Below are 26252 nucleotides of genomic sequence, written 5' to 3' on the forward strand. Positions count from 1 at the left end.
AGCCTGTCTGAGTTCATGCCTGGCGACAAGTTCCTTCACTTACCTAAGCCTTATAGAGCGCTGTGGAGACCTGATAAACAATGCATGTTAGGCACTCAGCATGGAGTCTGGCACCCAGCAAATAAGCAATATATATAAGCTATTATTATTGCTGTTGTTTTGTTTTGTTCTTCCTTGCTAAGTAAACCGTGGTCCCTATGCGAGGTAAGCTGGGGGTTTCTTGTTCCCTCATTCAGTCACTCTTCTTCACTGTCCCCTTCTAATGCGATAAGACAGGACCCCCTTCTGCAGGGCATGTGGCCTTCACCCCTTCCTAGGGTTGTTGGTTGCTCCTCTGAGCCCTGCAGTCTGGCTGCCATGGGGCCTGGCTGCCAGAATGAAGTTGGGAGCCCAGCCATGCAAAATCCTCAGCTCAGGAGGGCTTAGAGTTTGGATGCAGCATCAAAGGCAGCAAATGCTGATTGGGTTCCTTCCTGGGGACAGGGAGGAGAGGGTCCACTGGGTGAGCAGAAGGATGCAGATGGTTCTGTGTGAGGTGGTGGTGATGCGAGTGGTGAGAATGGAGATGGGGCTCAAGGAGAGTATGATGGCAGCAGGAGTGACACTTGTGATGGCTAGGAGGGTGCTGAAAAGGAGACAGGAGACAAGGGGCTCAGGGATGGATCCTTCAGTCCAAATGGGAGAGGTGGTTTTTGTTTGGTGAGAATAACACTTTCAAAACTCTACGTAACCCTGGGTAGGGGTTGGGGGCGGGGAGTTCTTAGCCACCTCTGCAGTCTGACGGAGGCCCTGAATAGCCTAATGATCTCCTTTCACGCTGGTCCTCTGTGGGGTCGGCAGAAGCAGAAGAGATGGAAAAGCTGGAGAGCTGGAGTGATACATGATAAATAATAAAGGTTTCAGCATCCAAACATAGCTTCTACCAGAACAAAAACAAAGCCTGGAAGGGAGACTTCAATAAATGGAATGCAAGTCACATAGTAATTTTAAATTTGCTAGTGGCCACACTGAAAAAGTAAAAGAAACAGGTGAAGATATTTTTAACGGCCTATTATATTTTTATTTAACTCCATGTATCCAAAATATTACTATTTTAATATGTAACACATATAAAATAATTCTTAATGAAATGTTTCACATTCTTTTTTATAGATGAAATTTTCTAAATGTATTACACACACAGCACATCACAGTTAGGTCTCGCCACCTTTCAAGCACTCAGGGCCTGCATGTGGCTAGTGGCTGCTGTAGTGGACAGCACAGGTTTAAATCCTTCTTTCTCAAATGTTTTTGGCCAAACTTTTGGGATGGCATTTCCCAGAAATGACTCTTTTTGGAAATCGTCATAACATTCTCTCTTGTCTTCCTAAATATAGTAGAAATATTCTCTCTTCCAATCTCTCTCTTTCTCAGTTCTTTCAAGCTGGCTGTGATCCTTCCCACCCCTTGCTAGAACCTAGAAAGAACTTTGAAATTACTCAGAAATCTTCTTTTTCCTTTCCTGCCACCCACAGATCCTCTTATCTGGAGCTAAGGCCGGGACAGCTCCCACCTGAGAGCTGGCGTCTCTCTGTGTGTGTGTGTGTGGACTTGGGGTGGGATAGGGAGATGCTTGGGATAAGTAAGGGATGGGGAGGAGACAGTGCTTGAAGAAACTTCCCCAAAGTGCATCAGTACCATAAAGAAGACGGGTTTTTAAAAAGCTTTGGGGATTATATTGCTCCTATATTAGAGGAGCTGGTTAAAGGCATGACCCAATTAATTGCCTATCGTGTGCCCAGAGGACAGGCTTCTTCTTCCCCCTGCTTCAGAGGGTGGGAGTGGGATGAGGGAGCTGAGAGGCTTTCCCAGGGCCAAAAATAAATAAATAAAAATTCTGAGATGGGTGAGGGGCCTGGACATCCCAGCTTCCAGCTCAGAGCAAAATCCTGGACCCCCACTCCCTTATGGAGGATTTCTAGCATCTGAGTTTTTAAACCTCTCAGGTCCCCCCGTCTGCCCACCCCTTTCTCCAAAGGATGTGCCCTTCCTGCATTATTTCATCAGGAGCAGAGTCTTCCTCACTTGGCCTTGGCTTCCCCCACTCCCTGCCACAGCCCCCCGTGGATCCAGGGTCAGGAAGGAGGCCTTAGATAGAGAGAAGCATCCCCCTGCCCTCATTTCCTTGCTCCCATTATCCATGTTGCAGCCCTCAGGGCCTGTGGCAGCCTTCTCCGTAAACAATATCTCCCTTCCTCAGGCCAATTAAATCAGCACTATAATAAAGGCAAAGGCAAAGGCAAAGGCAAAGCACTGGGCAGCCCTGGGTAAAGGGCTATTAAACCTAATGCTGCCATTCATTTATTGAAGAGCCTCCCATGTGCCAGGGACTGTGCTAAGCTCGTTACATTTGTGATTTTATTTAATCCCCATGGTCTCATGAGTTGGATTCTATTATCATCCTCATTTCACAAACACAGAAACTGAGACTTGGCACTCACCGGTAATGTCCCAGAGAGCTGGCCATTTCATTACAGGGTGGAGAGCTAAGCCAGGGCCTGGTGATTCCAGAGCTGGTGTTCTCTTTTGGGGGATCCAAGGATCCTTTGAAGAGAGGTGATATATCTGTGAAAGCTTAAAAGCAGATAGGATTCGGAAGATAGGAAAAGGGGGAATGAAAAGCCGGGGCTGAAGGAAGAGTGTGAGCAAGTAAAGGAAGGGCCCAGAATCCGGAGTGTGTTCTGGGGCCCATGAGCTGGAGCAGGAGTGCTGGGTAGAATGGAAGTTCCCAGACCTCACAACTGCAGTGGCTTTTAAAATATGGGCTCCAAGACCTTTCTGCAGACTGATTTCTGTAGGGGTGGAACCCGGAACCCTGAATTATAAAGAAGTTCACCGAGGGGGTTGGGGGGGTGCTTCTGATGCAGCAGGAAGCACTGGAAATCACTAGAAGGTAGAGTTGGAGAGGTGTGAGCAGGAATGCAGGAGATTAGCCTGAAAGTGAATGAGGGCCAGACGAGGAGGATGAACTTGAGGGCCATGCTAAGTAGTGTGGCATTCAAGGTTCTTCCTTTTATTATAAGGCCCAGTAACTTTTTAGGTGAAATCCTATAAGCAATGGAAAGCTACTGATGATTTTCAGGGGAAACCAAGGTGTGATCCAACCTTTGTTTTAGGAAGAACATCCTTATACAAGTGTACAGGAGGGATTGGAGATACTGGAGGCATTTAGACCATTTAGAAAAGAATCAAAATATTCCAGGTGGCTGGTGACAAGTCTGTCAACTAGGACTGGAACAATGATGGAGAAATATGTTTCATTGCGTTCAATCCAACAAGCATTTCTTTAATATGTTTTCTGGATTGTGCACTGGACCAGGTTTTAGGGATCCTAAGATGAAATCAGATATTGTCCCCATCTTCAGGGAACTCGCAATCTATCAATATTCATTAAAAATAATTAAGTTGAGAGTGAAGGGAACTGGTAGTTAGGTGGTATAATGAACTAAATTGTGCCCGCCACCCAAATTAATATGTTGACACCCTAACCCCCAATGTGACTGTATAAGAAGACAGGGCCTTTAGGGAGGTTAAGCGAGGTCATAAGGGTAGGCCGCAATCCAACAGGACTGTCCTTATAAGACGAGGGAGAGACCACCAGAGCTGTCTCTCTACCTGTGTACACAGAGAAGAGGCCACACGAGGGCACAGTGAGAAGGTGCCATCCACAAGCCAGGAGGAGAGGACTCTCCAGAAACAACTCTGCTGGCACCTTGATCTTGACCTTCCAGCCTCCACAACTGTACGAAAATCAACATCTCTTGTTGAATCCATCCAGTGTGTGGCATTTTGTTATGGCAGCTTGAGCAAACCAGTACAGCCAGGTCTTAAATTTTTATTCATAGTGTGACATTGGCAGAATTCAGTTGGGCCATTGATCACCCACATTGGAAGCTTGGAGGAGACAGCATGGGCTGGTGTGGGCTGCTTATACCACAGATAAAGTGCAGGTAGAGTGAGAAGAGGGCCCAGAACCAAACAGGAACTCCAACATTTAGGAGTGATAACTAGGATTTGTAGAAACTTCTATTTGTTTATAATATCAGTGTGTTGATGGTTTATACAATACAACATGTACGTTCATCTCCATTCTCTTCTTCATCCTCAGAGGGATGATGGGAAAGAAATTGTAGAGTATCTGTAGTGACCTTAATTTCTACTCTATCTCTTCTCTACTCATTGACAGAGCCAAAACTGAGATGTGGAACTCAAGGAATTTGACATATTGACAACTCATTTGTTCATTAATTATTTACTAGCTTGTGTCTTCTGTTGATTCCTGTATTATTGCTACTTAATGTTTTACATATTGGTGCTTTGTCTTCTTCAACAAATGAACGCTTCTTGAAGACAGGAGCCATAACCGGAGCCTCTTTGCTTCTGCTCTTTATTCTTAGTGCTAGCACACAGCAGAGCTTCTGGTGGGTGCGGGTAAAATATTTGCCTTCAGTGATTATAAAAATGATGGTTATATTTTGGATAATCATTTTTTAAGCTCTTGCAAATGACAAAAATAGTCAAAGCAAGATATATTTACTTAAAACTACGATATGCAGTTTAAAGCACCAAAAAGGTATTAGTGAAAATCATAGTATTTAAAGACTCCAAAAATTTTAATAGCTCATGGCAATGGATCTCCCATATCAGGAAAGTGTTGGGCATTGAACTAGATTTCAGAAAACAAGGGGTGTGACAGGTGTAAATCAGTGATGCAAGGCTGTTGCCTGCGGTCCTATTTATGGCTCACTGACACCTCTCTGATGGAGTGAATTCAGCCTGATTTTCCCCTCTGACTCGGCAGGCTGTAGCAACTCACTGGGAGCCATGGGAAAGAGAGAAACCCCTCCCTCCAGAGGTCCTGGGCAGAGACAAATGGATCTCCCCTCCCCCTCCCTTATCTGAAGAGGGCTTCCCTCTGAGAGTTTATGGCAGCCTGACCTCCAGCCTCTGGGTTGGAGAATCTGGCCGCTTCTGTACCACATAAAAAGGGCAAGTGCATTCATTATTATTATATTATTATACAATGTATAATATATAATAGCGATTATGCTGTCAGCAGCCAGAGACTCTGATCAGATCAGAGACTAGGGTGACATAAATCCACCTAGTGAAGTTTTTGGAGGTTCTGTGTGAAGGTGAGAGGATTCTACTTGGTCTATAATGGGGGCTACCACTGAAGAGTTTCTCCCACAAGCAGCGGTGGAGGGTGGATTTGGGGGTACTGGGAGGATCTGGACAAACAGTAGTGTGTGTATCTGGGATGTGATGTAAGCAGGATCTCAACTGCCTCCCCTGAGCCAGGCAACGCTAACAGCTCTCATCCTTGCCCATGACGGAGGCAGGTGAGCAGCGACCCAGAGGCCTGAGAAGAGCTCAGGGTCAGCCTTCGACTTCTTGAGTCAGATTCTTTACTGAAAACCCGGTGGCTGAGTTTCACTTTCTGCTTTCCCGCTTATGTCGGTGTCTTTGTCTGGGCTTCATCCAGGCCTCCTGCCTGGCCTGGGGTCAGAGGATCAATGGCTGCCTGACTGGCTGAAAGGGCTCCTCTATGGGGAGCAAGAAACAAACTTCCAGAGGCAGAAGGGGTTCTCTTGTCCCTTTATGCGGAGGGCCATGTGCTAAGTTGTGGAAGCAAGCATGCGTGCTCTGGTGTGTGGCTCTTAGTAGGACTGTGATCTCTGTTGAGTGAATGGAGGCACTTATGGGTCTACACATGCCTGCTTTTGTCTTCCACTGTAGACAGCACATAACGAGCCGATTTCCGCCCTGATGTAGATGAAGCCACCCCAGCAGGCCCAGGCTGAAACAGCCCAGCTGGTCTCTCTCCCTTTATATGACTGCACCTCAGCCCCCAGAACTCTGGGAACTCACTGAGTTGCTTGAGGACTTTTTATTAGAATGAAAATAGCAGTGGCTTAGAACAGGCTTGCCTGACATTTGCAAAGAAGTACTGTACTGACAAAGCCTCTCCACTCTTTCCTCTCTCCCTCTGCCCCACCTTGAACCAGACATCCCGGGAAGCCCACAGCAGAAAAAGCTCTTGAGACCAGGAATAACTAACCAGAGTGTCATCTGAACACCTTTTCTGGGGCCAGGGTAATGAGAATTATTCAAATGCAATCATAAAAATGAGGCCAGCCAGGCAGGAAAGGGGGAAGGGGGAGTGCTGGTGGAAGGAAGGATTTCTTGCCCGTTTTAAGTTTCATCATTTCTGGGGAGTTCTCTTGGGGTCCACAGAAAATCTCACCTCATCTCAGTCCCCTCAGCACCGGTGATATCTTGGAACTCGGCCCCGGTTGTTCGCTAAGGGGGACTTGGCTTGGGGGAGGGAGGGTGGTCCTGAGTTCCTGGGGGTCCACCGTGCTCCCCATCCGAGGCTCCTCGCGAGTGGAGCCGCTTCTCCAGGCCGCCCGCCTCCCCGCCTCAGGAGCAGGCCCGCGCCCGCCGCCCGAGAGCCTCCAGTAGAGGGAGACACTCCAGCGGCTCCTCCGACTTGGCAGCGGCCGGGCCGGGAGTGGGTGGGGGTGATGGGGGGTGGGGAGAAAGGGGGAGTGGGGAGAGGGGAGGTGTGTGAAGGGGGGGTTCGGGGGGCGGGTCCCTGTGCCGCTGACGTCCCGAGCAGTGCTGGGAAGTATAGGCTGTGTTGTCACGCCGGTGTCAGTCTGATGAAGATTGGCATCAGGTAAGCTGTCATTCATTTCCATGTCAGAGACGCTTTTGCAGGCGGCGGCGGCGGCGCGGCGGCGGCTGCTGCTGCGGGCGGCTGCCTCAGAGCGCGTGTGTTTTATTCCAGTCCCCAAGCCAGAGTATTATTCATTGCGACAGGGCAAGGAGGAGAGAGGGAGAGAGGGAGGCAGCAGGGAGGAGAGAGAGGGAGGCAGCAGGGAGGAGGGAGGCAGGGAGCAGCGAGGGACGGCGGGAGCGTACAGAGAGAAGCTGGGGAAGCGCCGGGAGAGCGCGGAGCGGAGCAGCGCGAGGGGCGGTGAGGCCAGGCACGGAGGCTGCGAGAGCCCCGCGGGCCGCCCGCTTCCCTGCCCGGCCAGCGCGCAGCCCCGCTGCCGCCGCCGCCTCGCCGCGCTTGGGCCCGTGGCCGGCCGCGCATTGTCCGCGGGTGCAAGGAGCCTGGCTGCGGACTCGGATCGCCGCGGGCCCAACCCCGTAGCTGGCGGGCGGGGAGCTGTGCGCCGGGAGCGCCAGGGGACCCCAGAATAGGAGCAGGCACGCCGGCCGGAGACCCGGTGCCGGAGGCTCCCGGCTGGGCGCTCCGCGGGGCAAGGCTGGGAACCGCGGGCAGGCTCCAGGTTCTCTTTCCCGGCTTCGGGCGTCCTTGGGGCCGGCGCTTACTCGGCGCCACCAGCCTGGAGCTGCTTTCCAGCGGCTGGAAGCGGGAGCGGTCCCAGGCTGGGGCCGGGTGACCGGAGGAGTGGAGGAGCCGCGGCCGCGGCCGGCCGGGCCTGGGGAGGCAGGGCGAATGGGGGTTTGCGGGCGGATCGGTGGAGGCAGAGGAACACCGGCGGGGTCCGGGAAGCCAGGATCTGAGGGACTACGCGCAGGGACCCTCACCCAGGGAGGAGCGAGAATGTGTAGGGTCACCGGCTTTCCGTGATTGTTGGGGATCTTCGGTGAGGCGGGCATAGGGGCCCGCGCGAGGTTTGGGAATCGGGAGCCCTTCTGGCTCGAGAACTAGGGGATGAGTTCGTAAAAGAGGGGACGGAAAGCGCTCGGGAGCGGAGAGCTGAGGGGGATGGGGCAGGGTCCCGAATCTGCCGCGCAAAGTTTGCATTTCTTTCGGGTTAGGTGACCGGGCTTTCCTGGCTCCCGATGCCCAGGAAGAAACGAGCGAAATGGGACGCCCTTTCCCGGGGCTCTTCGCGGGGGAGCCGGGGGTTTCCGCGCGGTGGGTAGACTCTGGTTGGGAACTGAGGGGTAGAGGCTTTGTGGATCGGCCCTGAATTAGGGCTGGGTTTTAGGACCGGGCTAGAGTTTGGTTTATAGGATCCAGACTGTTTACGGAATCGGGATTGAAGGGCCGATAAGTAGTTTACACGCCGGCCAGAGCAGAGTGCTGGAGGTCGGAGTTGGGGGCTGGAGGAACGGGTGGCGTTTTTAGGATTCAGTAACGGGATCACAGCTTTTTCTTGTGGTCGAGGCTATTGGAATTTGGGGAGGGTCGCACTCGGGGGTCCTGGACCTCTGCGTGTGAAAACGTGTTTAGGTAAGCGACGAAAGTAGTTGATCTGAGCCATGGCAGGCGAGCCCCGAATTTTTGCTGCTTCCCCCCGAAAGTGTTTCTTTAGGAGGAGAGGACTTGGCCCACACAGGACCCGGTCCTAGGAGAGCGATTCCGGGAAGCGGACAGATCGAAGAGACCTTTTGGGCGAAGCGGCAGGGCAGCCTCGCGGGGCTGGGAGTGGATTGGGGGACCCGACCCAGGCGGCTCGGAGTGCTCCAGGAGCCACTTGGGTCTGCGGGGGCAGCGCGGAGGGGCGGGAGCGGTGGCCCCCAGGGGCCGCGGCCTGCGATAAAGGCGGGGGGCAGCGCTAGCAGCGAGGTGCCGCAGTGGGCCGAGGAGTCTGGGCTGTGGCCCAGGGTAGGACTGGTTCGAACTCCAGTGCCCTGATTGGAGCCGCTTCCTGTGCTTACTCCCGCCGGGCTGAGAAGCCCACAAACCCGGCCTTTGGTGCGCCCCAAGCTTGGGGTGCCTTACTGTCATCTCTCCTGTCCTGAGACTTCAGGATATTGGCTTTTCGGGTTTCAAATGCACTATAACTGGTGGAAGCCAAAAGCCTCGCATTTTAGGCAGATTAGACGATCCTCCCCACCCCAGATCTGAGAATGATGGTGTTCAAACATAACACGGTCTATTACCCAAAGCCCCTGCCCCTGCCCTCCTGCTCTCTCTGCTGTTCTGGCCTTCTGAGGCCCCAGGACCTTGGTGGAAGCGGGGAGGGAGAGTCCCGTTTCTGGTCTCATAATCTCCCACTCCAGCTGCATCCCCATAGCTTGGGCCTAGCTCTGGGGTGTGGGGTGGGAAGAGGTCCCGACCAGGGAGGTAGGTTATTCTCTGGGCATCTAGAGAAGAGCGTGTGGGGGGGGTGGGGGCGGGGGGAGGAGGGTATTGAGGGGAGGAAGATTTGAGATTTCCTCCTTTTAATATGAAATCCACCTTCCCAGCCCCCTGCACCCTTGGCAGGGAGAGCCAGACGGCTCTTACAGGACACGGAAGACCCACGACCCACGAGTGGCCTCGGCGGCCCGGGGCGAGGCGACTGCCGCCGCGGAGCTCCAAGGCTGTTGTTTTGCAGGCTTGGAATTCGTGAGAGCTCTCTCCCGCTGAGAGCCCGAGGGGGGAGGGAGCCGTGACCCCACGGAGACTCCCTGGTCACCGCCTCCCCTTTGTGAGCGGGAAAGGCATGAAAGCCAAGAGAAAGAGAGGCTGCTCAGAATGAGGGGCAGGGGGTTACTGGAGGGAGATGGGCCCGACCACCGCTCACAGTAAAATGCCTCATGCGAATTGCACTGAAGTATACCCAACTTGAGACTGGCTGTTTTATGATCCTCTCTGGGAGTTTACTGCTCTCTGCTTTAAAGTCTATAGATTGCTTTAAGTTAATGAAAGTGCTGCTTTCAAAAGGGGCTTTTATTGTGCGGCAGTGGCAAATCCAGTACCTCCCCTTTACTCTTCCAAAATGGGTCTGTTTAAAAAGAGGGAGCTTGCTGGAGTTCCCACATGGACACAGCTTGGGGGAGGTTGCCATGTGACAATGGAATTAATAAAAGTTAATGTCCAAGTGATTCTGAAAGACGAGTTTGCTTCTTTTCCAGTCCGGTTTCATCTGTTCATTTTTGTGTTGCCTTTGGGCTTTCACTGAGTCTGCCTTTAAATGTTGCTTGGTGCCTCCTCAGCAGCCTCTCCCAGCATTGCTTTAGGTAGGCCTGACCCTGTTCAATTAAACTCAAACTGGATTTCAGGATTTCAGCCCAGCTGCCAATTCAAACTGCAACTAAAATATTTACTCGGGGCTGGAGGAGGGGCTTGCCTCGCGTTTAGTAAGATAAATGTGTTTAAATGGCTGGGAACCTTGAGAAGGAACAAGGCAGGCTGTTTTTCAGTGCTTTTTGCTTTTTCAATCTGTTTGGCACAAAAGGTGAGATGACAAGGGTTTTGACTAGGTCCTAACACAGAAACTGCAGTGGGCTCAGGCTGTGGCTTTGACCGCATGTCATAACCATTTAAACTGTGGTTAGTTGTTCAAAGCTCAAAGCTTCTCCAAGCTGGGTTTCATTAACTCTACACTAGTTGCCTGGAAGTTCAGTAGCAATAAATTGTATAAACACATTTGAAGTAAGTTAGTGATGAAATAAGGAGAATTACTGTCTTGTGAGTGGAGAATCCTGAATTCATGGAGTTCTAGCTTAACTGGAAACATACCTCCTCTCTCTTGGCCTTGAAGTTTATGGGTACACCAGAGTGTGTGTTAAATTTCTTTCTGCCATGTCCATCTTCAACCTGGGCTGTAACTCATTAGAGACCAAGGCATGCCTAGAAAGCAAAACGGCTGGATTTTAAGGGGGTCTCTATTAGCCTGGTTTAGGAACCAAACCAGACCCACCTGACTTCCTTACCTTCCACGAATCCAACGTGCAACGTAAACAGCAGTGGAGCAGGACAAAATTAGATGTCTAAATGTTAGAGTCTTAATAATACTGCGTTGTTAGCATTTGAATTTGTTTTTATTAAAGAAACCACCAATAAAATTTATAGGCTTCCAACATGTTGCAAGATTTCCTTGCTATTTATTTAGTTCCCCCTCCCTACTTTCTGAAATTCTCGCTCTAATCTCAGACTTTTGTTCCCGATTTATTTAATCTGGAGCACATTTTCTAAATTAGTTTGAGGAGGGTGAGAAAGGCTGTTATGAGTTTTCCTTTTTCCTACGCTGTGTGGCACAAGGACTGCGACGCTGTAAGATATATATAAACGTGTGATGCAATTGCTGGAGGTGACAGCATGTGAAGCCAAGTGTCTGGATCAAACAAAACGCAGATCTGAGTATGGAGAGGGTGAAAATGATGCTGCAGAGGAAAAACTGAGGAAGTTCTAATGGAAAATGAAATCATCATGAACCACGTTAGCCTGAGTCTAGCCAACACACCATGCTTTGTATAAAACACTTCACGTGAGATCTGTGACTTATTGAAGATTGAATTATATTGAGAAGCAGAATTTAGAGGGAGGAGCTCCACGGGCTGGGTTCTATCCAGGCAGCACGGCCAGGATTGTTGCGATGGGGATCTGCTAATTTAATTAAATCTAATACCTGATGGGAAAGGGAGGAAGGAGGGAGGGAAGTGGTGGGCAGATAATCAAGGTTGGCAGGTCAGCATGCTGAGCTAGTGTTTAGGCTGAAATTTAGTGGCCTGGTCTCTTTTCACTCTGTTATTGCCTGGGCTGCATGACTCCGGGGTCATCTAGCTTCTGGGCCTTGGTTTCTTCATCTGTAAAGTGGAATGTATCACACACAGTTCTCACTAGGGTGAGAGGATGGGCTCGATCAAGCTCAGGCTGCGCTCTGAGTACAGAAAATGGGAGACAGAGGCTTCTCAGCAGCAAAGTCACATTGTTCGGTGTGTTTTCTTTCCTCGCCTGGCTCCAGGACCTTCCCCACAACTCTCAGGAGTTCTTAGGCTATAGTAAAGGGGCTGAATTCCTGTCTTGCATTACATCCTAGAATTTGAAAGGCCTGCTGTGATTCCAAAAACCATTTACACTTTACCAAGCGGGGCAATTTTGGCTGAGCTGGGGGATCCAGCCCACTTCTTCCGAATGGTGTTACCTGGAATAGCTTTCATGCATCAGATGAATGCAGAATCTGACTTATCAAAAATGCAGTCCCTTCTCTTTATTCCACTGGGAAGGCAAGACTTGAGTCCTGACTCGTGTGTGTGACATCTGGTTGGCTGCGGCGGGGGGTGGGTAGTGGTCTGGAGCTAGCCATGGCCTGAACCTCTCTTAGCAGTCTCTGCTGGCAGATCAAAGCAGATTCTGGGCCAGAAAGCCCAAGAAGTTACACCCGGCACTTACACAAAACTGTGTGCGCGCTCATAGACTCCTTCTGTTCCGGTGTCTGATTTGTAAAAGCTAGCTCTGATCCTGGAGACGCGGCTCCGGTGGAATGCTTGTCTTTCATTCTCCCTAGTGTGTGGGGATTCCTTGGGGTAATTTTTCCTCCGCATATGCTTCTCAGCCAGTCACTAGCAACATCTTAGTCTCCATTTTGATTGGGGGTGGGAGACAGGGATGGAGGTTGAGGGAGCAACAGTTGGAGGCACAGTCTTTCTAACTGAACTCCAGCTTTTCCTCCCGTCCAGAACCCCCAGGAGAGAGGGAGAAGCAAGCCTGGGACAGCTCAGTTCGTCTCATGTGGTCAAGCAGAGCTTAAGTAGAGCTTGCTGCAAACGTGTTGTCTTCAGGGGGATCTGCTGTTTGGCTTGGATGCCTCACTGCAGGCCCAGCCTGCCTGGGTTTCTAATTACAAGAAGGACGTTTCTGCTAAGACCTATCTCACTAAAAACACATCCCTGCGTGTAATAAGAAACCCTAAACCAGGCAGGATATTTTAAAACTGAAGCAACGAAGATTAGATTAAGTCTCCACCAAACAGCTTCGTTCTTGTATTATTTTTGGCTGGAATGTGGAGAAAAGCAGCTGGCCCTGGGGCCCAGAGCAGACTCTGGAGGGTTTGGATAGGGCTGGGGTGGGTGGCGTAACTGTTAGTTCTCTGCTTAGTAGGAACCTGGCCAATTTGAGTACAGCTCAGTCAAGGCAGTGGGGGTGCCCAGTGGGAGAGGGGGAGGCTGGGGTGGAGGAGGAGCCAGATCCAGATGAGCCAGAAAGCGGCTGCAGAAGCAGCAGGTCACAGGGCACCGAGGCTTGTAAATCCTCCCCCTCATTAGGATGTAGTCTTTTGTGTTCAACTTACGCCTCTACTCACACCCCCATCCCAAACCTAGTAAACATGGCCTTTGGAGGCACATTAATAGACAGGGTACTTTCTGGGTGGAGAGAGGGACAAATAGTTGTTGAAGATTCTTGGAAATAGAACCGAGTAATCTGGCATCATGGGCAGGTGTCTTACCATGCTGGGGAGGGGCAGCATGGCATTTATCCGTTCCCTTTGTTCTTCCATCCAGCAAATATTTATAGAGTGTCTTCTATGTCCCCGGCACAGTCCTAGGCATTGAGGAGCCAGCAGCAAAAACAAAGCAAACACATTGCCATGAAGTCTGTCTTCAAGGAGCTTGCTTGCTGTGGGGGCAGCGTTGAGTATGGGCTTTATTTAGCATCAGGCAAAACTTCATTTAGAGCCTAGCCCTGCTCTTTACTGATCATATGGATCTAGACAAGTTGCTTAACATCTTCGATCCAGTTACCCTATTTGTAAATTGGGAAGTAAAAACACATAGCTCGTAGGACCATTGAGAGGGCATCTGTTAAGTCCCTAGCACGGTGTCTGGCACAGAGGAGAGGCTCAATCATGGTTTACTCTCCTCTGTCACGTTATTTTGGAGCTGATGATCCAGTTGGAGAATTATCCCTTTCCCTTTCCTTTTGCTTCCCCAGAACCTGGCTTGGGCCCTTTCCCGGGTCACTGGTACCTTCAACCAGCTTTGCACAAATAGCCAGTCAATGCTGTGGCCTGGTGCTGCCTGCTGTGCACAGCCCTGGCAGAGGCTGCAGTAGAAAACAGGTACACAGACCCTGAGGACACTTTGTGGACGAGGGGTGTTTGGGGTTAACGGTAGAGGGGGCACATACAACACACAGACATGAGAGATGATGGACAGAGAGGTAACGTGGAAAAAGCCACCAACCAGGCGTTAACCACAGGAGGCAACAGTGGGGCAGGATGTGGAGTGACCAGGACAGAGTGGAGTCACAGGGAGACTTCTGGGGGGAAGGGAGTCTCTGCAGTGTTAGAGGAGGACGGGCTGAGTGGCTGGCCAGCGGGGAAGTGAAACATGAGCCTCCTAGGTCATGGTGCTCTGCGCTGTCCTGGGGACTGCAAAGGAGCAGCCTGGACTACAAGGAGGAACTCAGCCCCCTCTGCCTATCCCAGGTGGCCAGAAGTGGGCTGTCCCTGCCCCAGGAGCACCAGGTAGGCCTCCTTGTTGGAGTCCAGTTTCCCTTACACGCTGAGGGATTTCCGAGCAGGCCTTTCCATGTTGACTTCTCAATGGGTAGAACTTAGACCAGTGAATTGGTGCATGAGGCAAACAAACTCGCTTCACTCCTTGTTGCAACATGGTTTTCTTACCTAAGATCCCCTTTTTCCCTAAGCAGAGAGAGCAGAGACTATAAGCCCACATCCAGCCCTCTTCTGTCTCAGGAACAATGAAGCTGATCGATATCAGGGTGATCGGGATGGTGGAGAGAACGGAGTCGGGACTCGTAGTCTAAGGATGGTGGATTCCACTGTGGACTTGGCCACTGACTGATGTGTGACCTTCAACAAGGGACATCTTCTCTGTATGTCAGTGTCCTCACTTATGCAATGAGGAGCTTGAACTTGCTCCCAGAGGTCCCTTTCTACTCAGAGTTCCAGGATTCTGGGTTTCCTCCCAACTGGATTGCTTCGTGGCCAGGCAATCATTAAAACCACCACCACCACCACAAATCCAAGCAAAGAATCATGATGACATTCAACAGGCTGCAGAAGCTTGGCCTCTGTGGTATAGAGTCTTAAGGGCAGTGTGGGGGCTGGGGGTTGGTTCTGACCCTTCTGATGGCCTGCCTGGGACAAATGGATGTGTCCTAGCAATAGGGGTTGGCTCCATGAGGCAGCAATTTCAGTCTGAACTCACTAGCTTCTTCATAAAAAGCAACATTTACTTTTCTTGTTGAGACAGCGTGGGGCTAGGGGAAGCAACATGGGCTTTGGAGTCAGATTCTGGGTTCTGACCCTGGTTCTACTACAGCTAAGCAGTGTGCACATCCCTTAACCGCTCTGAGCCTCCATTTTCTTGGCCTTATCGGTGAGGATAGTAATACTACCAAGCACATTTAAGACTGCTGTGAAAACTCTAGAAGAAAACATCTGTAAGTGATTGGCACATGGCAAGCTCATGGTCAATAAATGTTCGTCTTCTCTCCTAATAAAGCTCATTCTCACATGCCCTTGTTTGAGCCTCTTAGCCTTGTGAAGCAGGTAAAATGGGCATCGTATCATTTTATAGGTAAGAGAAACTGGGGCTTAGGGAGTGGCTAAAGTGGCAGGTGCAGGAAGTGGGTGCAGATGTGTCTGTAGTGATGGAACATATCATTTAGGGTAGCCCAGGCCTATGTTCTGTGATGATGGTTCTTCCTTTAGCCTTCTGGAGACAACACAAGCCACTCCTGAGCTCTACCTATTCCTCTCCTGGGATCTTTCAGAAAAGAACCAGCTGAACTCATCTCCTCCATTATTCAAATCTTTGGCAAATGATGGAAAGAGCTACTGTTGTGGAAACCAAAATCTAGAAGATCTATTTTTTACTTCCACAAAGCCATCAGTCTCAGGTGGGGCTGGGAGGGCCCGCACTAAGAGGTAGAGGTAGATTTAGGAGCAGGGGGTATCTCATGGCTGTGAGTGGGGGCGGTGGAGCTGCAGTGCTGCCTTGGTCTGCCAGCCCAGGTGTAAGCTGAACCCCTGGGTGGAAAGAATTCCCTCGGGGGCTCATGCCCATGGTCATCAGCTCACAATCCAGACAGATGTCAAGCCCGACAGACACCAAGGGGAGTTTAGCCCGTTAGTGGCAGCATCTGTCTAATTCCTATTAGGTAAGAGGAGGCCACAGTCTCTCTGGGTTCCAGGGTAGCACAATGGGTCTGTGCTGGAGTAGTGGCAAGTGAGCTCCACCCCAGAGCTTCCCCTCATAGTCCTCAGTCCACAGTGCATTGTTAAGGAATGGACACTCCTTTGTTCCAAGTCCTGTGCTAGGTCTGAATGTGATGTGACCCCCTCCTTCTGAGGAGCTGTCCTGCCTTCCTCCCAGGAGACCTTCCTCTGTGGAGATTGGCAGTTCTATCTCCAGGTCCAGGGCAGGGAGACAGATGCCCAGAGAGTCGAGTATATGCCCCAGGTCCAGGGGTGACAGGTGCTTGTTCTCATTCTCATTTCCTTCCTAGGAATCCACCTGTCAACAGGTGTGGCCTGAACCCACTCTTTAATTAGTGCCCATTAGCATGCTGTGGGGAACATTCGGTAGCCTCATCCTCTAGGAGCTACATATTTTTGATGAGGAGACCAAACAAAACGCACGTGAAATTGAGAACAAGCTGTGACCTTGACTCATCTTTTAGCTTCTCTGGATTACACAATCCTCATTTTATACAATAAGCAGGTTACCCTTGACTCTCTTCAAGGCCCCTTTCAAGTCTATTCTTCTACGACTGTATGGGCTGTACACGCAAGGTCCATCAGGCACCATGAGTTTGTAGAAGGTGATAGCACACCAGAGAACACTTAGCCCAGCAGTGGGAAGGCCTGTCTACCTCCAGGCAGGTGAGCGGGTGGGAAGATATATTGCAGAGGTAGCTGACTTCATTTATTTGTCTGCAGGGGCTGGGAGAGTGCTTGCTGAGAGGGACCCTGCGGAGTCCCCCAGCTTCCAGGAGGGTCATGGGGACAGAAATCAGGCAGGAGAGCCTGGCAGAGTGGGAACTCAAGACCGCTGCTCCTTTGTGACCCACATGGTGGTGGTGGAAGGAGCTCCTCTCCTGGCCCCTCTCCCACTCTGCCCCCCACCCACCGGCTCTGGGAGGAGAGAACTGGTTTTATAGTAGGGCAGCGGTCCCCTGGGGCCCTCTTGACTTGTGAGACAGATTCTGGAGGAAAGCCAAGGAGCTTGAAAGGATTCCTCCAGCCTTCCCTGAAGCCTGTTTCCAAGGAACCTGACTTAGTCTCCAGCACTGGCATAGCACCCCTTGAGAAGTCACCTCCATTCATGAGAGCCTCTTAGTGGCAGCAAGATGGAGGACTGCTAACTCCTGCTGACTTCCAGATTGTAGGGGAAGCCCCTTTCCAAGCTGGACCTCTGGTCTCCTGGAATACTTTTCAAAGTCATTTCCACTGGGTTTGAGGAGAAGGAAGGAAGGAAGGGAGGAAGGAAGGAAGGAAGGAAGAGGGGGGAGGGAGGGAGGGAGGAAGGGAGGGAAGGAAGGAAAGAAAGGAAAGAAGGAAGGAGGGAGGGAGGAAGGGAGGGAGGGAGGAGGAAGGAAGGAAGGAAGGAAGGAAGGGGGAGCTTCAATCCCAGGCAGTCCTCCACAGAGCACCATTGGCTGCTGGCAGGGGTGATGGGAACTTCCCAGCATTTCTGCTGCACAGAGTCCTGGTTCTGGTGGCCCTGGCCTGGCTGTGGTGGAACTGGGCTCTGGGGAGAAAGGCTGCCACAGCTAGCTTGCAGGTAAAGGCAGGAGAAGGATGTTCCCTGAGCTCTGTGATTTCTGGGTAGCTGTGCAAGACCTCCAGCATGAAGGCCATAGACGAGTGGAGGCTCCTTTGCTGTGTGGTAGGCTCTGTGCCGGGCCCTGTGCTGGGGGCTGTCACCACTATTTTGTTGAGTCATTGATGTAGACCCAAGAAGAAAAGTGAGGCTCAGAGAGGGTAAGAGAATTTGCCCAAGGTCACCCAGCTATGAGTGAGGCCGGCCAGGGTAGAACAAGCAATAGGTATGGGTGTGGGCCTTGATAGAGCCCTCTGCTCACTGTGGGCCTTCAGAGCTGGCCTCACTTTCCCCGCCAGTCAGCTGGTGGCAATAACACCTACTGTCAGGGCTGTGGGGAAGATCAAGTGAGTGAATGTATGTGGATGTGTTATACATGTTGTATAAACATAAATGACAGCGCCTACACAGTGCCTTGCATGTAATATGTGGGAGAGAAAATTGGTTGGCACAGACTATATGTTTCTTATTAGTTTAAAATAGAGTATACACACAAATTCACACGCCTTCTCATACTCACTCACAGCGTGATGACAACCATGTTTAGGTGATTCAAAGCTGGCAGGGTGGCTTTCCATGACTTCCTTGTGGCTGTGGCAGGCATGAGTCGCCCTGGGATCCCTGAGCACCTGGTAGTTTTGCCAGTTCAAGCTCAGAGTCAATCAGCTGGAATTGGGGCCTCCTAAGTGCCCGTGGTTGTTCTCAAGTAGGTTTTCCCATCTAATCTAGTGTGGGAGGCTGTCAGGGGCCTGGGGTGAGGTGGGGGTTGGTCTCCACCAGGTCCTATTGGCTTGAAGCAGGCCTTGGTTTCCTTCTTGCTAGTCACATTCACTAGATAGATTTTTACTGAGTGCCTTCTACGTGTCAGACCCTGCGGAGGCGCTAGGGATATGACCGTGAACTAGACAGATGGGTTCCTGCCGGGAGGGCTCACAGACCATGGGAGAGGAAGATGTTCAAGTTCTGTGGGTAATTAGTTAAACCACAAGAGCCATCCAGAAGTCCAGGAAGCTGTGAGGGCCTCAACAGGGAGCATGACCTACGGTGGGGGTCCAGGGGGGTTTTGGAGGGCATCCTGGAGGAAGCGAGCTTCAAGCTGAGGCATGAAGGGAGACTTGCCGTGAACTAGGTAAGAGTAGGCACAGGACTCTAGTCACCTTGGGCTGGCCTGGCCTGACCTCGTGCTGAGTTTTGTCCCTCCTGTGGGGCCCTTCCTGGGGAGAGAGTAGACCAGCCCCTTCTTCCCCAGTGCCTTGTTTTCCATCCCAGGCAAGGGCAGAACAAGGTGAGAGGAAGATAGTCGGGCACCAGGAGAATGTTGCCAGGGATTCTGCCCTCACCTGAGCTTCCCTGTCGCATCACAGAGCAGGATGCCATTCCCACACCCCCGTCCCCCTCGTCTGCCATCCTATGCTCCTTGAGGACATGGTTTTCAGGGAGCCTTTAGAAAATGTAGGCATCCCTTCCACATTCTTCCTACAGCCCCAGCTAGGGTCTTGGTGATGCCCTAGGGCTTCCTTGCAATGTTCATGTTCACGGTTTACCTAAGTCTGATTTCTGGAAAGCCCTCATGGGCAGCAGCTGTGATGGGGGGAGAAATGACTCAGCCCATTTTGCTCAGCACCAGCCACAGAGGGACAATGTCTTCTGAGGACTCGGTGCAGTGACCAGGGCTGTGTCTTCCCTTTAGAAACACGGAGGGAAATTTGTGAATATTTTGCAGTCTTGTAATTTGGAGGGGGGCAGTGAGGAGAGGCAGCAGGGGGAGGCTAGAGAGAGACTGATGGGTTTAAGTGACAAGGGCTATAAATCCACAGTTACATGGATATGAAAAGGAAAGCCAGTGGCCTCCTGCCTAGGGTTCGGGCATCGTCAGAGTTAGCAAAAGGTACCTGCTTTGGGCTCAGGCAGGCAGGGGTTAAAGCCCAGCTTCTGCTGCTTGCTGGCTATGTGATCCTGGGCAACTTCTTAATCTGTCTGAGCCTTAGTTTCTTCCCTTTTGTGAAATGGGAGTAACAATGTCCCTGTGCAGGGGATTCAGTGAGGTAACAGCAAAGATCTTGCTCCAGTCCTGGCCACGGAAGGTGCTCATATGTGTGAGTTCCTTTCCCGTCACTTCCTTCTCTCTCCCCACAGTGCTGCACGGGACCCAGGTACCCCTTCAGAGGCAGGAGGCAGGAGGAAGTGCGAGCAGAAAGGCTGTGGGCTGTGGGCCTCTCTGGGGAACACAGCTAGAACGGCTGACTAAAGATCCTGAGCTGGCTGGGACAGCAATGTCAGAGCCTGGGGAGGCTTCGCAGAAGCAGGGGAAGCAGTGCTCTGGGTGTCTTGGAAGAACCAGACAGCACAGGTGGCCTCAAGGAGGGCTGTGAGGCAGAGAATCTTTATAACTGGGAGTAGGAAGGAAGGGAGGGAGAGAGGGAGGAAATGAACATTTGTGAATTGCCTACTGTGTTTTGACATTGAGTGAGGTACATTAATGCTCATTTTTTTGATTTTATAAATTTAGAAGCATAGAATCTTTAAGTCAGAACATCTCAGAACTAGAAAGGACACGTGAAACCATCCATCCATTCATCCATTCCAACCATCATATTTTATATATGGGGAAACTGAAGCTCAGAGAGGGACAGTAACTTACCTAAGGTCACACAGGAAATCAGTGGCAGAGGGTTAGAAACTGCCCAGGGCACGTGGTGGCTTACGCCTGTAATCCCAGCACTTTGGGAGGCCGAGGTGGGGGTATCACCTCAGGTTGGGACCAGCCTGACCAACATGGAGAAATCCCGTCTCTACTAAAAATACAAAATTAGCTGGGCGTGGTGGTGCATGCCTGTAGTCCCAGCTACTTGGGAGGCTGAGGCAGGAGAATCACTTGAACCCAGGAGGTGGAGGTTGCAGTGAGCCGAGATCGCGCCACTACACTCCAGCCTGGGCGACAGAGCGAAACTCTGTCTCAAGAAAAAAAGAAACAAAGAAGGAAAGAAAGAGAGAGGGAGGAAGGAAGGAAGGAAGGAAGAAAAGAAGGAAGGAAGGAAGGAAGGAAGGAAAAGAAAGAAAAGAAAGAGAGAAACTGTCTAGGGCAGGGCAGTTGGGGCAGAGCATAGTCCTTAGCATCAAAGACTGGGCTTACCTACAGAAACACTTGCTATATGACCCAGGAAAACGTGTCTCCTGAGCCTCAGTTCTCTTATCTGTAAGATGGTACAGTAATTCTCAACTCAAGTGGCAGCCAGGACAACGGAAGGAGATAGCCCGTGTAGAGTGCGCGGTGTAGTGTCGGGCTCGGATGGCACAGGTCCTTTGCCTTCACGCCTTGCTCTCTCCCATGTGTTTCATCGCTCCGGCCACACCTGTAGAACCAACCAATGAACCCTGTGTTTGTCCCAGCGTGTGTCCCCTGGGCTCAATGAACAGAAGGCCTGAGGATTTATTCATTCTTTCATTCACTTATTCCTCAAGTATTTATTAGGTATCCTGAGCATGTGCCCAGGATTATCTTGGTGCCAGGGATAGAAAGGTGAGCAAACTCAGGTGGCTTCTATCCTGATAGGGTTCACAGTTAGATGGCGAACAGAGACGTTACTTTTTAAAAATCACATGAATAAATGTGAGAATATGAGTGACATACGAGCTTTGAGGAGAAGCGCCTAACACTGGGAGCATTCTTCAACAGGAAGATTTTATCCGGAGAGAGCAGGGCAGGGCCTCCCTGGGGAGTGATGTTTGAGCTGAGCCTGAAGGGAGATAAGGCAAAACTGAGAAAAGATGGAAGGAAAATCGCGTCCCAGGCAGGGGGAGTATAGGGTTGAAGGCCCCCAGCAGGGGGCCCCCAGCAGGGAGGAAGGGCTGTGCCTGCAAGGGCTGACAGGCAGCTGGGGGGCTGCAGCAGAGGGGCAGGTCAGATGTGAGTCACTGAGTTGTGCCTTAGAGGAGCATGCGAGAGAACCCCTGGAGTCTGACTCTGAAGCAGGGCTGCACCTGCGGGGAGAGGTGGGTAAAGCGAGTCTGAGATTCTGACATGGAGACCAGGCCAGCATTTGGCTATAGTCCTGGACAGAGAAACAGGTGATTCCAAGCCTCAGTTTTTCTGCCCCCGAATGAACATAATGACAATAAAAATTATAAATAGATTGCAGATCCATGATGGTGGGGGTGGAGGTAAAAATGAACAAATGCATTAGGTATTTTGCCCTCAGCATATATGTGAATGGCATCAAATTCATTGACGTTAAAACTTAGATGATCTGAGTTTGTAATTGAACAAAAGCCAAAGTCCTCCCCGTGGCTGAATCTCCACCTCCCTGATTCATGTCCTGTCACTGTCCTGCTCACTCCAGGCACATGGGCCTTCTAGACGCCCCTGTTGTAACTAAAACAGCCATGCATGCTCCTGCCTGAGGGCCCTTGCACGTACTGGTCCTTCTGCTGGGAGCACTCTTTCCCTGGATATCTGCCTGGCTTGCTTGCTTGCTTTTTCAGGTTTCCCCTCCAATATCATCTTCTCAATGAGGCTTTCCTCATTTCCCATCTAAAATGAAATCCCTTTTGTCCCCTCCCTGGCTCTCCCTTTCCATCTTTGTTTTTCTTCAGAGCGATTGTTGGATTCTGTCTCTTTTTTTTCCCCCTCTGCTCTAATCTGGAATGGTACTTGGCTGTAGTAAAAGCCCAGGCAATGTTTGTGGAATGAATGAATGAGTGAATGAATGGGGAGAGCTGTTTGTTGGTGAAATGATGTGTCAGGTTCATTCAAAGATGCTTTTTCCCTTACTCTGAAATTGACTCATGGAATGTCAGAATTGGAAGGAACTAAGTCATTGGTCTTTGAGCAACTCTCATTTAACAACTGAGTAAACAGAGGCCGAGGGAGGTACTTCAGGGGCTTGTGAAAGGTCACAGAGCTTGGAGCCAGAATGAGAACCAAAGCCTCTGGGATTTACTCCAGGACTCTTCACGAAGCTTTGGCTTTTTTGCATGACACAGCTCCTGGGGAATAAAGGGGGTTTACTCTGTGGTCTCCAGCTTCCTGGTGTTCTGCTTCTGGGGCCACATGGCCTGAAGGGCTGTAATTTCACTCTAAGATCTCTGGCACTGCTCCTTGGGCCACCATGCGGGATGTTGGTAAAGGCAGCTATTGGCAACTAACAGGCAGACATACTTCTCTCCCAGGAGGTAAAATGAATGTTTTCTGTCAAGGTCAATCTACAGGAAATGATTATTTAGCTCTGACTTGGTGGAGTCTGCCTAAGGTGGAGAATGCAAGAAGTATCAGATTCTAGTCCTGCGCTTCAAGAACTTCTAGTTTAGCTAGGGAGACAATGCTTACTAACATCGATACTAACATTAAAATAATACTAGCAAACATTAACTAGTGCTTATCACATACCAGGCACTGTTCTGAAAACTTTATGCCTATTCACTTATTCAGTTCTCACTATGACTCTATGGGGATGTTGCCATACCTCTTTCACATTTAAGTAAACTGAGGCACAGAGAGGTTTAGCAACTTGTTCAAAGCCACACGGCTAGTAAGAGGAGAAGCCAGGATTTGAACCCAGGTGGTCTCTCACCAGCACCTATCCTCTTATACATTAAGTTAAATAATAGCACAAGACAAGAATGCGAGATGCATTACGAAGCAGTAGAGTGAGGTCGAGGGAGGAGGTTACACTGCAGGCTGGAGTAGTGTGGGATGGCTTCCTGGGGGAGGTGCTGCCTGAAGAAAACAGAATGTTTGGATAGCAGGAGAGAGGCTTTGCCCTCCTGGTTTTCCATCCTCAGGTGGAAGGGAACAGTGGTTAGGAGTGTCTGATGAGGGACTTGTGGTAGGGAGGAGTCTCCTCCCTTAATACATACATTTGGGAGCAACAAACCTGAACAAGGTCGTTTACCAGCTGCCCAGTGAGGGCTGGGAGCAGGACTTGGCACTGGCCTGGCCTCTCTCTCCCATAGAAATAGTTCCCCATGGGCTTGTGTCATGGGGGCTTTGCCTAGTTTGGGAGAGGAGTCTCTTGGTGAGCCCCTCAGGATCTAGCCTTCTTAAATATTTGGGAGATTCAGAGAAGATCCTCCAAATGGTCTCCAAAATGCCAAGATGGCTGCTCCTTCTGTAAAATGGGCCAGTAACCCCATGCTATGGAGGTGCAATGAGCATTTCATGGCTTAATGTTTTTAAGGAATCTGGCCCATTTGCCTTCCGTTACAGACTACTTCCTTTCTCTGTCCACCTCCCGCAATCCCAGTTCAACCCAGACTGGCTACCCTCAGTCTTAGCTTGGAGCTGGGACACAGTGAGGTTTCTTTGATCGTGTGACCTGGCTTTTTGGGGCTGCACTAGGGGACAGGCCTAAAGCTGCTCTCCTCAGTGGAGTTACTGATAATGTCCCTCAATTATGTTTGCATTCGAAAAATACATTTGCTTTGTTTTGGAGCCATAGAGCACAAAGGAGTCTCAGTCGAAGGTTGGCTAACCATCCCAGTTTGCCCAGAATTGTAATGGCTTTCACACTGAAAGTCTGTGTCTGGGGTCCCCCTGTCTCAGGTAACCTGGGCAGGCAGTTGGTTGCCCTATGAGTCAGGAGAGAGGGACAGAATGTCGTGGAACTGAAGGCTCATGCACCCACTAAAGGCTGTCCCATTGCCCCCTCTATGTGGCTGAATCCCCCAGAGACAGGCAGATAGACGTCTATGGAAGATCTAACTGAAAGGTAAAAGGCTTTGGCTGTAGACGGACCAGGGTTCAAATTTCCCTTTGGCTGTGTACCATCACCTTGACTTTGGCCAAATGTCTTAAGTTGAGCCTCAGTGTCCTCATTTGTAAATGTGGGGACTGTAATAACTATGTCATGGTGCTGTTTTGGGACTCGAATGGCCCAAGGCAAATAAAGTACCTGGCATATTACAGATGTTACATACAACAGGCTAAGCCATCTGAGCCATTACATTTATTCCCAGTGTTGGGTTTGGATGGGAAGAAATAGCCTCTTTCTCTTAGGAAAGCTGGGTTGTGAAACTGGCCTCCCCAGCTCCTCCAAATTCATGGCACCTGGCCCATTTCATAGCACTGTCCTGGCCTGCCAGCAGCTACAGAGAAGGGCTTGGGTAAGGACCCTTGGATTTTTTGTGGGGAGAGAGGTGAAGATAGGAGAACTGCCGTTGTCCCTGCCCTCAAGGCTGGGCTGAGGGCCAGAATCCTGGGCTTTAAGTGTGTCTTTTCCCCTTTCCCTGGCTTATTTGACTTTCTGGAAAATAGGAAGGCTCATTACTGTTTGGAATCAATGAAACTTGCAAGAGGGACCGCAGAGAGCCTGTGGTTTAATTTGGCCTTCTCTGATATGAGGACCTTGACGCCCAGGGAGGTGGTAACTCATCCCAAGATCAGCACCCAGGCTTTCCCGGCCCCTAGCCCAGGGACCTCCTGGTTCAACAGGCTTGGGAAGTCCTTTCAGCTCCAAGGGACAAGGCACATGGTGGCTGTAGCATGCAATGAATCCTTTTTCTGAAAGTAGCTTGCCTGCTTTGAGGATTATTGGTGACGTATATTAAATCCCTGGCCAGCTACCCTCTGCCACTTCCGCCTACTCTCTGAGCCACCTCTCTCTAATGGAGGGTGAGCTATGCTCATAAGACACTGACTGTTATTTTTATTAACTTTTTTTTTTTACATTGACTCTTTTAAATGGTCACACTAAACTAAGAAGATAAACACCATTTCTAAAGACATTCTAAAATTCACAAAAAGAGGTGACTTTTTTCAGAGCGAATATTTTTCTGGATTAGCCACTACAGTAGACCTTGCTAAGCTGAGGGCATCAGCAGATTTCATGTGCTCAATGAATGGAGTGTTCGTGAAGTGCCAGTGTGGGCAGGGAACGCTTGCATCCAGAGTGGGGAACGTGAATGGGCTATTACTCTGAGCAAATGTGATCTGTTTCCTGTGGGGGTTTCTTCTGTTGCCTGTGGACCCTCCATTTGCCTCAAATACATTTTCAATTTATTTAGCACCCACTGTGTTCTAGCCACCACGAAGGGAGATAAAAGATGCCAAGATTTGGTGTCTACATGAAGGAGCAGACAGTTTGAGTGGGGAGAGAAGCATGGAAACCACGGAAAGTTGAACGATATTGAAGGAGTTACATCACAATACCAGAGGGCAGTTCCCCACAAGAGATGTTACAGGACAGAGAAGACTCATTACCAAATGAGTGACACTCATAAGAGTGATGCTCTCAGAGGAAGGACAGAAAGTGGACTGCAAGGATAGGGGAGACTTCTGGAAGAGGTGGATGGTGTGGCAGACCCTTGACACTCATTCCCCTTCAGCAGGCTTAGAATATGGGATGACTATCCCCATTTTCACATATGGCAAAGGCCCAACCCACACAGCTGGTAAGTTGAGATTTAGAATCCAGACCCATCTGCATCCAAAGTTTTTCCATTAGAAACCCTGTCTCCCATGAGCCAGGCTTTGAAGGTTGGGTAGGACTAAATAGATAGAGAGAGGGGAGCCATAAACAAGAGTGTGTGTGAGCAAGATAATGAGCAAAGACCCTACTGCATGGTGGGGCACTGAGTCCACCCGTGTGGAAAGAAGAAAGCAGCCTGCTCTAGGGGAGCATAGCCTGCAGCACTGGGCTCCTTGCTTGCTGTCTCCCATGAGCCAGGCTTTGAAGGTTGGGTAGGACTAAATAGATAGAGAGAGGGGAGCCATAAACAAGAGTGTGTGTGAG

General features: G+C 50.5%; 1 protein-coding gene and 1 long non-coding RNA gene across 3 annotated transcripts in view; one reads left to right on the top strand and one right to left on the bottom strand.

Annotated features, from left to right (window-relative positions):
• Positions 1–411: 411 nt before the first annotated feature.
• Positions 412–6555, bottom strand: LOC117080135. The gene is made up of 3 exons (XR_004435731.1): positions 6287–6555; positions 2481–2583; positions 412–625 (listed from the first exon to the last, which is right to left on the bottom strand). It is a non-coding gene; the product is annotated as an uncharacterized LOC117080135 (long non-coding RNA).
• A 52-nt stretch (positions 6556–6607) lies between these two features.
• Positions 6608–26252, top strand: part of PKNOX2 (PBX/knotted 1 homeobox 2) — a 272502-nt gene continuing 252857 nt past the window's right edge. The window contains exon 1 of one of the 2 annotated variants that reach the window (XM_033204400.1): positions 6608–6721. The gene's annotated coding sequence lies outside the window, so the exon portion shown is untranslated. The remainder of the gene's footprint in view (positions 6722–26252) is intronic. The other variant, XM_033204404.1, reaches the window with a different exon arrangement.

The sequence above is a fragment of the Trachypithecus francoisi genome, unplaced genomic scaffold (genome assembly GCF_009764315.1).
Source record: "Trachypithecus francoisi isolate TF-2019V2 unplaced genomic scaffold, Tfra_2.0 Lachesis_group8, whole genome shotgun sequence".
Taxonomy (NCBI): Eukaryota; Metazoa; Chordata; class Mammalia; order Primates; family Cercopithecidae; genus Trachypithecus; species Trachypithecus francoisi.